Genomic DNA, 12429 nt, shown 5'->3' with positions numbered 1-12429 from the left:
TAGGGGTTTTTTCCTTCAAAACTCATAGGCACTGTACAGCTCTGGGTATACACTATTACTTGCCCTCTGCAAATTTTTTTCCTGTCCTGTTAACCTTAAAAGGCAGTTCAGGACTATGATTTTTTTTTTTTTTTTTTATGATTTAGGAATGGATGCACATGTGAGCATTTAAATTAGCTCATGATCCCTGAAACCTGTTATTTGAAAATTGTTTTAAGGCATGTTCCAGGAGAGGTCTTAAAATGGAAGAGAGGTGACTCTCATCTTGCACCTTATGAACAGCTAACAGGAGGTGTTTGATTTGCAGGGACTCATGAAGCCACTGCAGGCTACTTCACATGCATACAATGGCTTCTGTACCCCAGAATTACATGCAGAGGAGGGTCACAATACCAATAAACACAAAATTAATTTTACACCTCGTAAATTACAAGACAAGTCTTATCAGTGTTAGACTGCAAGCCTCTTGGGGCTGAGACGGTCTTGTCTGTCTCTCTTGTAGAGCATTAATCATCTTGTGGGTGCTTACAGCTAATAGGATGCATGTAAATCTATTCTGATGTGGTTTTTTGCCACTTCAGACTAGAGAAGAGTCACACACAGAGGCGTACTCTTACCTCTCTACCTAATGATACACTAATGTGCCTAATTGAAAAAACAAGTCCTGATAGGAACAGAAAGACTTTGTTTTTATTTATGCCACCCAGAGAGAGTCTGTGGCTATACATTGCAAATAGTTGGCAAAACCTAAACCGCAACTATGCAGCAGCACTGTGAGTAATAAAGATAATGTTTGTATTATTTTGTTTATGAAAAGCCATAACCAACACACTACAGCAAGCGTACTGAAACCAAACAACACTCAGATCTTTAGAAAAACTTCAGAGGATTCAAATCAAGTAATTTAATCACTTTGTTCTTTAACAATCTAAACATCACTTAAAATTTACAGGCAGTAATTCTGTATAAGTTCTCTAAACTGAAAAACAAGATTTATCCAGTTGCCCTTTTCCGTCCCAACTATTAAAGTTCAGACAAATCAAGCTCTGTTAGTGAAGGAAAAATAAAAAATACCTTACAAAATTCCCTTGCCCCAAAGTTTAAGAAATGCTGTATTGTTTGGCCAACATGGAATTCCCCCATATCTGGAGTCACGTGAAATGTACGGGTATCTCGTAGTTACTTCATTGGGATGACCAATCTCTGTATGACTTGGACAACACACCAGTGCTTTTGTGTGGAGTGCATGGATACAAAATGTATTTTAAACTTCTCATAAAAGCTAGAATTCAAAAGATTTTCACACTGAAAAAGAAGAGTAATAAGGGAAAGTCACTTATATAAGACTTCTTCCTAAAAGATAAATTTCCAATTTGGCTCAGCATTGGATGCTAGATCAAAATGTTATTATTGACAAGCATGTTGGTTTTATTTAGGACAATTTAAATAAATTTCATTTCCAGATTTACACAGTGTTCTCACTTGCCAAAATCTGGTGAGAAAGAGCTTCACATCACATCAAAAATAACAGCAGGTTTCCTGTCTATTTCTTCAATCATCCTTCTACTTACTGTAGGAAGTAATTCTGAAGCCCCTTGGAGAACAGAGGTATATTCAAGTCTGGAGACCAGTGCTCTTGCCGCCTGTACAGGCCTCACCAGATAGGGAATTCAGAAGGGAATCCCCCTTCTGCATGCAGAATTTGCAGGGTTATAGCTCCCCCACAGCTACACATCAGTTCACCTATCCAACAGCATATTTCGGATCGTGCACAGATTGCACTAAAGAGCAACAGCAGGATGGCAGAGTGTTGTTCGCTATGACCAGTTCACTAACAACAGTCACAGCGTGTTTTCACTGCCCTGTTAACACGGTCCCAGCAGCTCTGTCAAGGCTGAATTCCTTGACTATACACAATCAGAGACATTTTGAGAGTGCCCCAACTGGAAGACAGATGGAAAGTCAAGGATCCAACTGGTTTCTCCTCAAAGGGTGCCCCAGAGGCAGTCTGGACATCACCAACTGTCCCTGAAGAACGATGACCAAAAATGCCAAGACATATCTCACAGGGCAGTGAAGCAGAACCTGATCTATATTACTGCCCCCTGCAACACCTATGTGTCACATGAGTCTTCCAAAGAGCCAGCATAATCATTCCTGCAAGAAGTTGCCCAACAAAATGCGGGGAGCCCGGCTTGGAGAACTCCCAACCAGCCTCCTCTGGCACAGAGCTGACATGCTTAGCTTCCCAATCCATTGTTCTTCACTTCTGTAAGCAGCCCAGACCCCTCTGCAGACACTACCAACCAAGAATCAAAACCAGGGCTGGTGACTTAGACCTGCCCAGCCATCACGTGCTTAACCAGGCATAATAATGGCATACTGTTATCTGCCTGAACAGCCAGCTCTGTGCACACCTCTCCATTTTATATCTTGACTGCTACGACACACGACTATGGCTAAAAACGACATCTTGAAGAGCTATTCCTCACACATGTGGAAAAACCCAACAGAAATCTTCACTTCCAAACAAAAAGCACTCCAGCAATACTCCATTTTCTGCACTAAACCATCTATCTTGTCCTAAGGAAAATCTTCTGGAGATCTGGCTAGGAAGGGCTTGGAGAAAGAGCAGAGGCTTATGCTCTCCACTCTGCAATCACTGCTGTAAGGAAGGCTGGGTTGGATAGGTCCTTGCTTACTGATTTTCTTAGGAAGAGATTTGGCAAATATGGCACTAGAAGATAACATCCCTTGTCTCATTATCACTCCCCCATGCACAAGAAAATTCTGAAACACTCCTATGGAAATCCTATCAACCTGTAGCTGAAGAGACCAGCATGGAATGTGTGTGCATGTAGGAGAGAGCACGAACAGCAGAGAAGCAACTAAAGACAAAAAGTAAAAAAAAAAAAAAACACTCCAGGAGTAACAGGTTTGCCAGGATGACCTCTCTGCTTCTTTACCTCTGATTTTTCTTTTCTCTTACGCACCCATCCCCTTTTTAAGGGGAGTCATGGCACAACCGTCACTGCAATTAGACTGACAAAAGTGAATAATTCCTTAAGCCACTGGGAACTCTGTACAATCTCTTAAGCATCTGTGTGGCCTGTACTTCCAAAAGCACCACCTTAGTAACTTCTCATCAAAGCTCTTTAAACTCCCTGTTTGCTCACCTGTCTAAAGATCTCATTCACAGACCTCCACGGGGAAAACGCATACAAACAGTGACTAAACCATTCAAAAGCAGACTAAGAGCAACCAGCCTATCTTCTTTGCTTCACATTAAGGACATCATCAGTTGTTATTGAACAATCCCTGCCCCCAACGCCCAAATCACAGTCTTTCATAAATCCTTGCGTTAAACCCACCCCAAAGCCAACTCCAGGCGTCACTGCATGGGCAGTATCAACACTTGGTCCTCACCCACACCGGTGGCCACAAAGGGCATACCAGCTACAGATTCCAAACCTGCACATAAAGAAAGGTTGCACATTTAGGTAGACTGAGAGTTCTGCTTTCACATTCCTGCCCTGCAGTGGTCCTCCCGTGACACAGATGCAGCCAAGTTTGGCAGGAGTACATATACCCCATGCCCAGGAATCTTTGATTTCCTGCAAGCTCTGACTGTCCTGCATTCAAGCCCAGGACAGCTAACCACTTACACGCCTCCACAAATAAAGGTTCTCGGAAGCAGGTTGCATTAAAAATATACTATAACAAACTTATTTTAAAATATGACTGCTCAGTCAGCTCTGAAAGACAAGTGGTGCTGGTCTATTAAAGTATTCCTGTTCACACAGTAGCTTAAAAATACCTGATGTATTGCTATTTTGCAATACTATGCCTAGAACCAATGACGATCACTCTTACCTCTCAGGCACTGAATGGACTGCACAATCGTGTTCTCAGAAAAATAATACTTCATTTTTAGATTATTTTATTGTTTTTTTGTTTTATTTAAAGTATGAATGATTAGGTTATTTTCTCATCTTAACAAATTACATAAAACCTCCAGACATATGGTAGCATTTGTATACTTCCAGGCAAGCGGTGATAACTTTCAAATGTTATTTCCCCTCCTCCTCCACTACATGAAACAAATATACTGGAGCCCATTTAAATCTTAGTGACAAACACATTTAAGAGACTAATTTCAGTTGAAGTTTCCAAATGTCAGATGTACGTGTTAAATAATTATATTAAAAAATAAAGAGCAGATGAATTCTCATCCTCACCATTGGTTGATTAAGTGCCTATATTTTTCCAATAAGGATTAAACAATTTTATGAGGCAATACTTGTGCTTAAATTAGCAAGGAATAAACAAATGTCAGCTCACACTTATAGGGACATATGACAAGTATCACTTGTACTAAGTCAACAGCTACAAGATTAGAGGGCTGCTGCTGCCTCGTTCAGTTTTGTAAACATCAATCCACAACCGCTTCATTTTTCTTTTTCTACTTTAAGATCCACAGCAGGGCTCAATTTTTTAATAAGGTAATGGTTACAAAATGGCTGAAGACTAAGGGTCAGTTTTTCAGAAGCAGAAAGACAAAAAAATCTCAAAATGAAGGTAGGGTATCATACATATTGAGGTACTAAATTAGGAGAAGCTACCTCTTAAGACTTTGCCTGTTGTTTTCTTTGGAAAAAACACTAAAAACAACAAAAAACGCAACCAAACAAGAAACAAACCCTGCATTCCCCCAGCACCTTTTGTGCATTTATCAGATGCTTTCCTATTTTTGAGAAATGCACATGTCCTTCCCAAAAGTACATAACAGAGTTGTACTAGAATGGCTCAGGCATCCTCTCTGATTGAAAGTTATACTGTCATCCGTTATTACTCAAGGCTGGTCATAATGTGCATTAACATTTATTAAGTTGGAATCTATCCAGCCTGTCCACCCAGTAGCTGACTAACTGGACATCATTACTTGAAGAATAAGCCTAATAAAAAGGAAAAACAAAATAACCTCAGTACTGTAACCCATTCTATGCCTGTATTTTCTCAAACCCAAGCAGTACTAGCACTGAATAAACTGACAAGTACTTAATCTATAACAGCTTCTAAGCTTTTTACAGAACAAAAAGAGTGAAGAATAGGCAATTAATATTATTTTGCACTTTCACAACTGAAAGAAGAACCTTAAAAATGGAAATGTTTTCTATTAGATAGAGGCAAATTCTTGTTATTCCTTTAAATTAAAAAAATCCTGTGTGCTTCAGAGGGAAACAGGCACCAGTAACAAGCTGCTCACCACTTTTGAGCCAAATGCTTGCAGAAATACTGAACATAGAATACATTCAGAGCTGCAACAAGACAGAAGAAGAGCTAAGAAAATCAAAAGGCAAAGAAAACCATCTTTTTCCACCTTGGCCAAGACTAAAGAGAACAATTCTTACCCCAAGACGTTACTTACAAGGCTCTGCTTCCAGAAAGTACTTTGACATTAATTTGTATGAGGTTAACGGGCAATCAAAAAGATTTGACCAAAGAAATGCTCTGCTCCTGCACGAGAGCTGGGGGGGTGGCGGATTAACGCGGAGAAACTTTAGATTTTTCCCCAGAACGACTCCTATTTTCGCAGCGAGGCGAGCTATCAAGTTCGAGTTCGGCTGCGAGATGACTCCAGCAGCGCTTGGCACCAATCCCCGAGGAGCGTCGTGGGCTGTATCTTTAAAAGGTGTCGGAGGAAAAGCCGATGAAATGCTGTAATCCCCACCCACCGCCGTGTCACCGCCGCCGCTGCCCACGCACCCCACACACACCCCGCGCAGCCCGCCCGGCCCCGCCAGCCCCCCGCCCGGGGCGGCGGGAGGAAACCCGCGCTGCCCTTCGGACCGCGGCCTCCGCCCCGCTGCCCCCGCCATCCTGTCAGGGGCCGCCCCGCCCGGGCCGCGCTGCCCCGCCAGGCCCCCGCCAGAACCCCGTCCGGCTCCGGCCTCGGCCCGGCCGCCCCGCTGGCAGGGGACTCGCGGGGGCAGCGTGGAAGTTCCCTTCCTGTGGGCTTGGTACACGGCAAGGGCCGGCGTTAAAAGCCTTCCGCAGAACAGACCAAAACCGAATAAACCCCAAAGCGCGCAAGAACCACCGCCCCCAACCGGTAAATTCCCGTGTTAACTTGCTGGGCTAAACACTTTTCCCAGGCAGATAGGTTTTTTGGGGTGATTCCCACCTCTATTCTCAGAAAACCTTTACATCAGTATCTACACAGAGCATTTCCCGGAGACCCATGAGATGTTCTGAAAAGACCTTTGCCTTCAATTAAGGAGAATATTCAGCTTTAGCACGTAATGTATGCCCCATATCACACAATGGTTTGCGGGGCACCTACCCACAGTGCAGAATGTTCAGCAAAAAAGCTTTAACCCTATGGCTCGTCTTTCTTCAAAGGAAGAATTCAGTGAGGAGGTGGCTTGGCTATAGCAAAAGCTCTTTCTGTTACATCTTCAGAGTTCTCACAGCAGCACTCAGTGAATAATTCATCCTGTAGGAGACCTTTTAAATTTAGTGTATCACTGAAATGAATTTCTTCAATATTCTTTGGAAAAATACACACTTCTGTAATTTTTTCATACGAGATGGTCAACAAGAGATCCCAGATAGCCATTGCTCAGAACCAAATGTACAGTTTGAGCATGCATGGATTCAAATACAACTAAACCCATAACTGCCTATTTGCAAGTTTTATTGCCCTACTTCAGACCTGGCCTCTCCTCACGAGCAAACTTCCTGTAGATTTAGATTTACCCGCTCTGAAGAGCCACAATTCCTACCCAGTAACTCCTAAGCAGTGGGCAGTCTTATTTGGAAAAGAGCAATTAATTTGTATCATGCATGAAATGTAGAGGTTAGGGGATTAAAACTTTTCTGTAATGCAGTGCACACTCATATTTATTAATTACATAAACAAGGAGAAAACATTTGGAAAAGTAGGTCTTGAGCTTCTGCTACTATGACAGAAGATGTACAATAAAAACAGGCCTCTGTTTTTAAGGAAAAAAACCCTTAGGTAAACAACATCTTGAGCAGTGGCACTGCACAGTACAAACTATATTAACTTGTCATAATATGTTGTTTCTGTTGGTATGAATTTTGATTGAGTATCAAACTAAATATGAGCTTCAGAATATACAGTAATACTACAGAGCTTGGAATACAGCCCTTGGGAAAGCATCCCTAATGTGGATTTTCTGATTAACTCTTGTTAAGTTGTAAATAATTGCCAACCTCAGTTGCAAGTCACCATTTTGGGGCTTACCCATATTCCTGTCTTAAAAATGACAAATCATAATGCTACTTTAAAAAAAAAAGTGCACATAAATAAATTCCTCAGGAAAGATGGTTTGCCGTAAAGCTAGTTATGATCTGAATGAGCGGGGAAAAAGAAAACCTTATCAAGATCCAACTTGCTTTATTTAAATTGCAGCACTTCTTTCTTCATGTTAGTCTTATTTTGCTTTCCATGAGCAAGTTCTGAGCTCCGATTTCACCCAATAATTTTGCACATCATTAGCATCCTTTACTAACTCTCTTCATACTTCATCGTCTTTAGTGATTTTATAATATGGGACATTTATGATGCTTATTATGGCACCTTCTGTGTTCAGGCTCAGAAAAATCCTTCTTATCAGCCTCCACCAAGTGCAATCTGCCATCGCTGGTCAAAGTGGTACATGTGGTGGCAGGGGGAAAAAATGGCAAGCTGCCAGTGACAAGTCCCATGCAAGCAGTTCCCTACAGCTAGCTCTTACCTTTTAAAGAGCAGCCACTTTATTCTTAGGATGCTCTAAAAGTACCGAGGCGTTTTAATATCAAACATAGTTTTTTGCCTATTCTTTTCACATGGTGAACTTACTGGATATTCAGTCCATGTAACTGAGGTTTAGCACATGTGCTGCAATGACAGCATTCAATTGAAATATAAGCGTGTTGTGGCAGGACTTTCACTTCTGAATAATCATTCATCAGAAAGAGTGATTATCTGTCAGAGCTCATGACTATTTTAGAAGCTTATTACTTCTATCAACGCATATAGTCATAAGACTTTTTTTTCCCTTCTCAACTGCTAAGATGGATAGCAAAATTGATTTGGGAAACAGCTCACATATATTGATGTTGAATACTAACACAAAACACTTGATTTAGGAAGCTTTAGGTATTTCTAACATTTTGTTATAGTCCAGCAGATTCTGGTAAGTTTACAAACAGCATTTCCCAGTTATCCAGCCATATTAAGAATTATTCTGCTGGTGTGCTATTGCATTAAGACTAAGTTTGGTTTGCTAGCAGTCATGTCACATTTCACTAAATGTAGAGACTTCTTAAAGAGTCTTCTCTCACTGTTTTGGAAAAACACAAGTTTTCATTGAGGTGGATTTTTTGTTAGGATGACTTTGCAACAATCGCCACTTGCAGTATATTGCATCATGTAATCTGGATTAATACACAAAACAGGTATAAAGTATCGGGGGAAAGTTCAGGAAGGACAGAGAACTGCTTGACAGAGTCCAGCGCAGAGCCACGAAGATGATTAAGGGAGTGGAGCATCTCCTTTATGAGGAAAGGCTGAGGGAGCCAGGTGTCTTTAGCTTGGAGAAGAGGAGACTGAGGGGTGACCTTATTAATGTTTATGAATATGTAAAAGGTGAGTGTCATGAGGTTGGAGCCAGGCTTTTCTCGGTGACAACCAATGATAAGACGAGGGGCACTGGGTATAAACTGAAACACAGGAGGTTCCATTTAAATTTGAGAAGAAACTTCTTCTCAGTGAGGGTGACAGAGCACTGGAACAGGCTGCCCAGGGGGGTTGTGGAGTCTCCTTCTCTGGAGACATTCAAAACCCGCTTGGACACATTCCTGTGTAACCTCATCTAGGTGTTCCTGCTCTGGCAGGGGGATTGGACTGGATGATCTTTCGAGGTCCCGTCCAATCCCTAACATTCTGTGATTCTGTGATTCTATGAAAGTGAGAAACTAGAGGAATGTTGAAGAAAACCCAAAAGTAATGTTAAATAAAAAAAAAAAAAAAATTTAAAAAAAAAAGGGCACGAAGCCCAGCACATGGGTCTCCAGTGGTAAAGCCACCGACTGTGGGAAGTTGCTGGCCGGGGGGGCGGGGGGTGACCTAGGGGGCGGGGCCTAATGGGGAGGCGTGGCCTTGTCAGTGCAGTACCGCCGTCCGCCCGCCAGGTGGCGCCTCCCCTACACAGGGCGACCGCTGCGGGGGCCGTTCGGGACAGGAGGTGATTGCGCTGCGGGGTTTGCAGTAATAAAGACCCTTCCGACTATTTTAAAATTCAACCAGCACAAAAATCTATCACATAATAGGTCTAAGAGGATCTTAAAGGCACAAGACGGATTTTTTGCTTGGCGATAGTAAAATTTCACGTGGTTTTGGGGGTTTTAGTATGCAACCGAAGCCTTAAGAGAGTCATATGAATAGTACCAGAAAAGTCTACGTTCCTCAGAACTGGAAAATCCTACTCCAGATTTCTGATGTCTGCGCCTGTAACTCTGCTCATAACTAGGAAAGAGTTTTGGTTTTAAACAACTAAAACACCATCCAACTGAAATAGAAGTGGGATATATACTTAAGTGGTGACTTGGTGTCAAATGAAGCCCTGATATAAATGTATAGAGATCTTACTAAAATGACTAACAGCAGGGTCTGTCCTTTATCTAGTAATAAAAAATAAAACCTAAAAATCTGTGGTCTTCACTCTCCAAAGTTAATAAAAAAAAAGAGATGAGAAAATGTATAGTAAAACACTTCCTTAAAATAAATATTTCATTAAAACAACGTGATTCAGCTACTCTTTCTTAAGATTCTTCTCAAGATTCTTAAACTGGTTTTATTTACAAGAGTAAGTATCTCTATATTTAAAGGTGTTAAAAGCTCATGTTCTTGAAAGTTTACTCAGTACAGCTGTTGAACTCTTAATTCTTCTTCCACTACTCTAAGGAAAATTAAATACTGCAGATGTTATCCTTTATAATGCCATATACACAGGATCAGTTCCTCATTTGCAGGCAAGTTATTTATTTTTTCCTACTTAGCTGCAAGGCAATCATGATCATTAGGCAATGCCAAGGTTAAATAAACATGACCTAAAGTGATCACAAGTCAGAAGTTATTTGAAAGAGATGCTCTTACATCAATAAGTGGAAATCTAGGAACTGCACATGTAATATTTCAAACAAATCCTTCTCTCCAGATGCAAACATATTTAAAAACACATATGAAAAGGCAGAAATATACCTTAAATTAAAATATTTCCTGTCTTTGAGACATATTTGAACTAGACAGTCTGCCTTGCTAGAAATTTAAAGATGTTAGTGCTCACAATCAAGAAAACCCACAGATTAAAAAAAAAAAAGAAAAAAGAAAATAAGAAAGAACAGTCTACAATGACTACCCAGTTTTAGCTACATTTTTTTTTAAAAAAAGAAAAGAAATCAGTATTCTCTGAAGTAGTTTTATATTAGTATTATATTTACCCATTCCAGTTTCACATGTCTGATCCCCTCTCATGCCACAGTAGCGCCTATGTGTGAGAATATGAACTGTGTGGTTTACATGTGTGCACCGAGAGCATTTCTACAGCACTGAGCCTGGGACAAGCCCACCTGCCAGGAATTCCCCTAAGGACAACTGCACAAAAATGTCAGAAGATTTGCATCCATTCACAAAAGATCACTTTGCTTAAGACAGAGCCAATGTGGAACGGCTTACAGGAACTTGGGGTACGTTCAGACTTGATACCTGATTTCTGCAGAGCCCCAAGCCTATGCAGTTCCCAGTTCTCAGACAGAGTGCACTGAAGAGCAAGTGCCTCGTTGCTGGCCCTCATGGCATCATGGCAAGCACATCACTTTCTTCAGAGCGATCTCTGCTAGCCAGTCATTATTGCCTGACATGGTTTCCCTTCGCTAATCTTTCCTCACCTCATGAAACCTCTTCTCCTCCCATCTTACAAAAAGGGAAAAAAATGTCTCAAAATCCTTTAGTAGAGAACTATTTTCAGAGACTACTTGAAACCTAAAACACTCTCTGCACCATGATCTAGTACAAGAACGACTTCCCAGCTATTGTGCCTTTTTGCAAATACACTATTACCACTATCAACCTCTTTGATGCTTCTTGCAATTATCTTCCCAGTCTGTCACCCAAAGGTGGGTGTTCCCTCAGGTTTGTGTGTGATAAAGGTCCACTGAGGTCAACAGGGACAGTCCTCCATATATGCCACTACCCTATTCCAGGGTCTCCTTCCCTGGAAGGGAAGTTCATCTGAGCATCTAAGCATTGGCTGTTGTTATAAGACAATACCAACATCTCACAGCCAGCCTGTCACGAGCAGAGACGTTTTTAACAATGAGAAAAGAGAAACATCACAAAATTAAAAGTAATTAGAAAGTCATGCTTCATTATCCCTCTTCTGTACAGCGCCAGCATCTTATGAAACACTGCATAAACTGATAGAAAAGAAAAAGTATGTCTTAAATAGTTTTTCTCTAAATACTGCAAAATAGTAGTCAGGAGTAAGGTTAGATGTAAAATATGGACATTTGTATGACAGCTTTTCAAAATAAAGTCTCTTCAACCCTAGACCACAAGGAATTTTTCAGAGCTACAGGTGGGAGCCGGGAACACTTGCCTGTCTTTTTAATCTTAAAATCTCTTGAACACATCTTTCAGTATGAGTCATTCAGAATTTCAGAGAGTATCTGAGATCTTTTAGTAAAGAGAAGTAACGGGTAAGGATGAACACATTACATAGTTATATTTAAAGAGAACGGAGGGTGGCACAATAACTGGACACACAACCATCTGAAAACCACCATTACCTGTCACACTCACTTGGTATTTTTATTTTGTAATTTTTCACTTACAGTACTTGTACGCATGACTGTTTTAACTTTGTTTTCTAAGACATCGTACAAAAGGAATTAGGGAGTCAGAGCCCTTTGAAGCACCATCAGCACGTGAGAAGACTCTTTCACCAGATTCTTAGATACAAACAATGAAAGAAAAGATGCATGAAACCGAGAGCGCTTGAACAATTCTCCTTCCCAGTCATCTGTTTAGCCTCCGCTACGTATGTTTTGTGTTCTGGCCAACAGAGTTACAAACACTTCAGCATTTGCACATCTCTGGGTTTTTAAAGACATATTTAACTACCAACACATACAAAAGCAGCTACCCAAGGCTAAACAGAGTTTTTGTCGTGAACTGTTGTACTGGTACTTTAACTTTTTATGACTCATAGTTTAAGTATTTGGGAATTCCCCTCTAAATATGAATTTGACACACTTGCATTATGGAAAGTTATTTTATTCAAAAAGTAACAGAATGCAACATTCATGCAATAACCAGGACTATATTTAGCAACACACAATTGATTTTTTTTTTCCCATTAA

At 40.9% G+C, this 12429-nt stretch overlaps 1 protein-coding gene across 1 annotated transcript in view; it reads right to left on the bottom strand.

Moving 5' to 3' along the window:
• LOC110358182 (protein SPT2 homolog) overlaps positions 1-12429 on the bottom strand; it is an 84498-nt gene that overhangs the window by 30948 nt on the left and 41121 nt on the right. Inside the window, exon 4 of the mRNA XM_065049407.1 lies at positions 1-12429. This exon is cut by the window's left edge and continues 30948 nt beyond it; it is cut by the window's right edge and continues 37735 nt beyond it. The gene's annotated coding sequence lies outside the window, so the exon portion shown is untranslated.

The sequence above is a fragment of the Columba livia genome, chromosome 1 (genome assembly GCF_036013475.1).
Source record: "Columba livia isolate bColLiv1 breed racing homer chromosome 1, bColLiv1.pat.W.v2, whole genome shotgun sequence".
Lineage (NCBI taxonomy): Eukaryota > Metazoa > Chordata > Aves > Columbiformes > Columbidae > Columba > Columba livia.
This window is presented reverse-complemented; position numbering and strand designations above follow the sequence as displayed.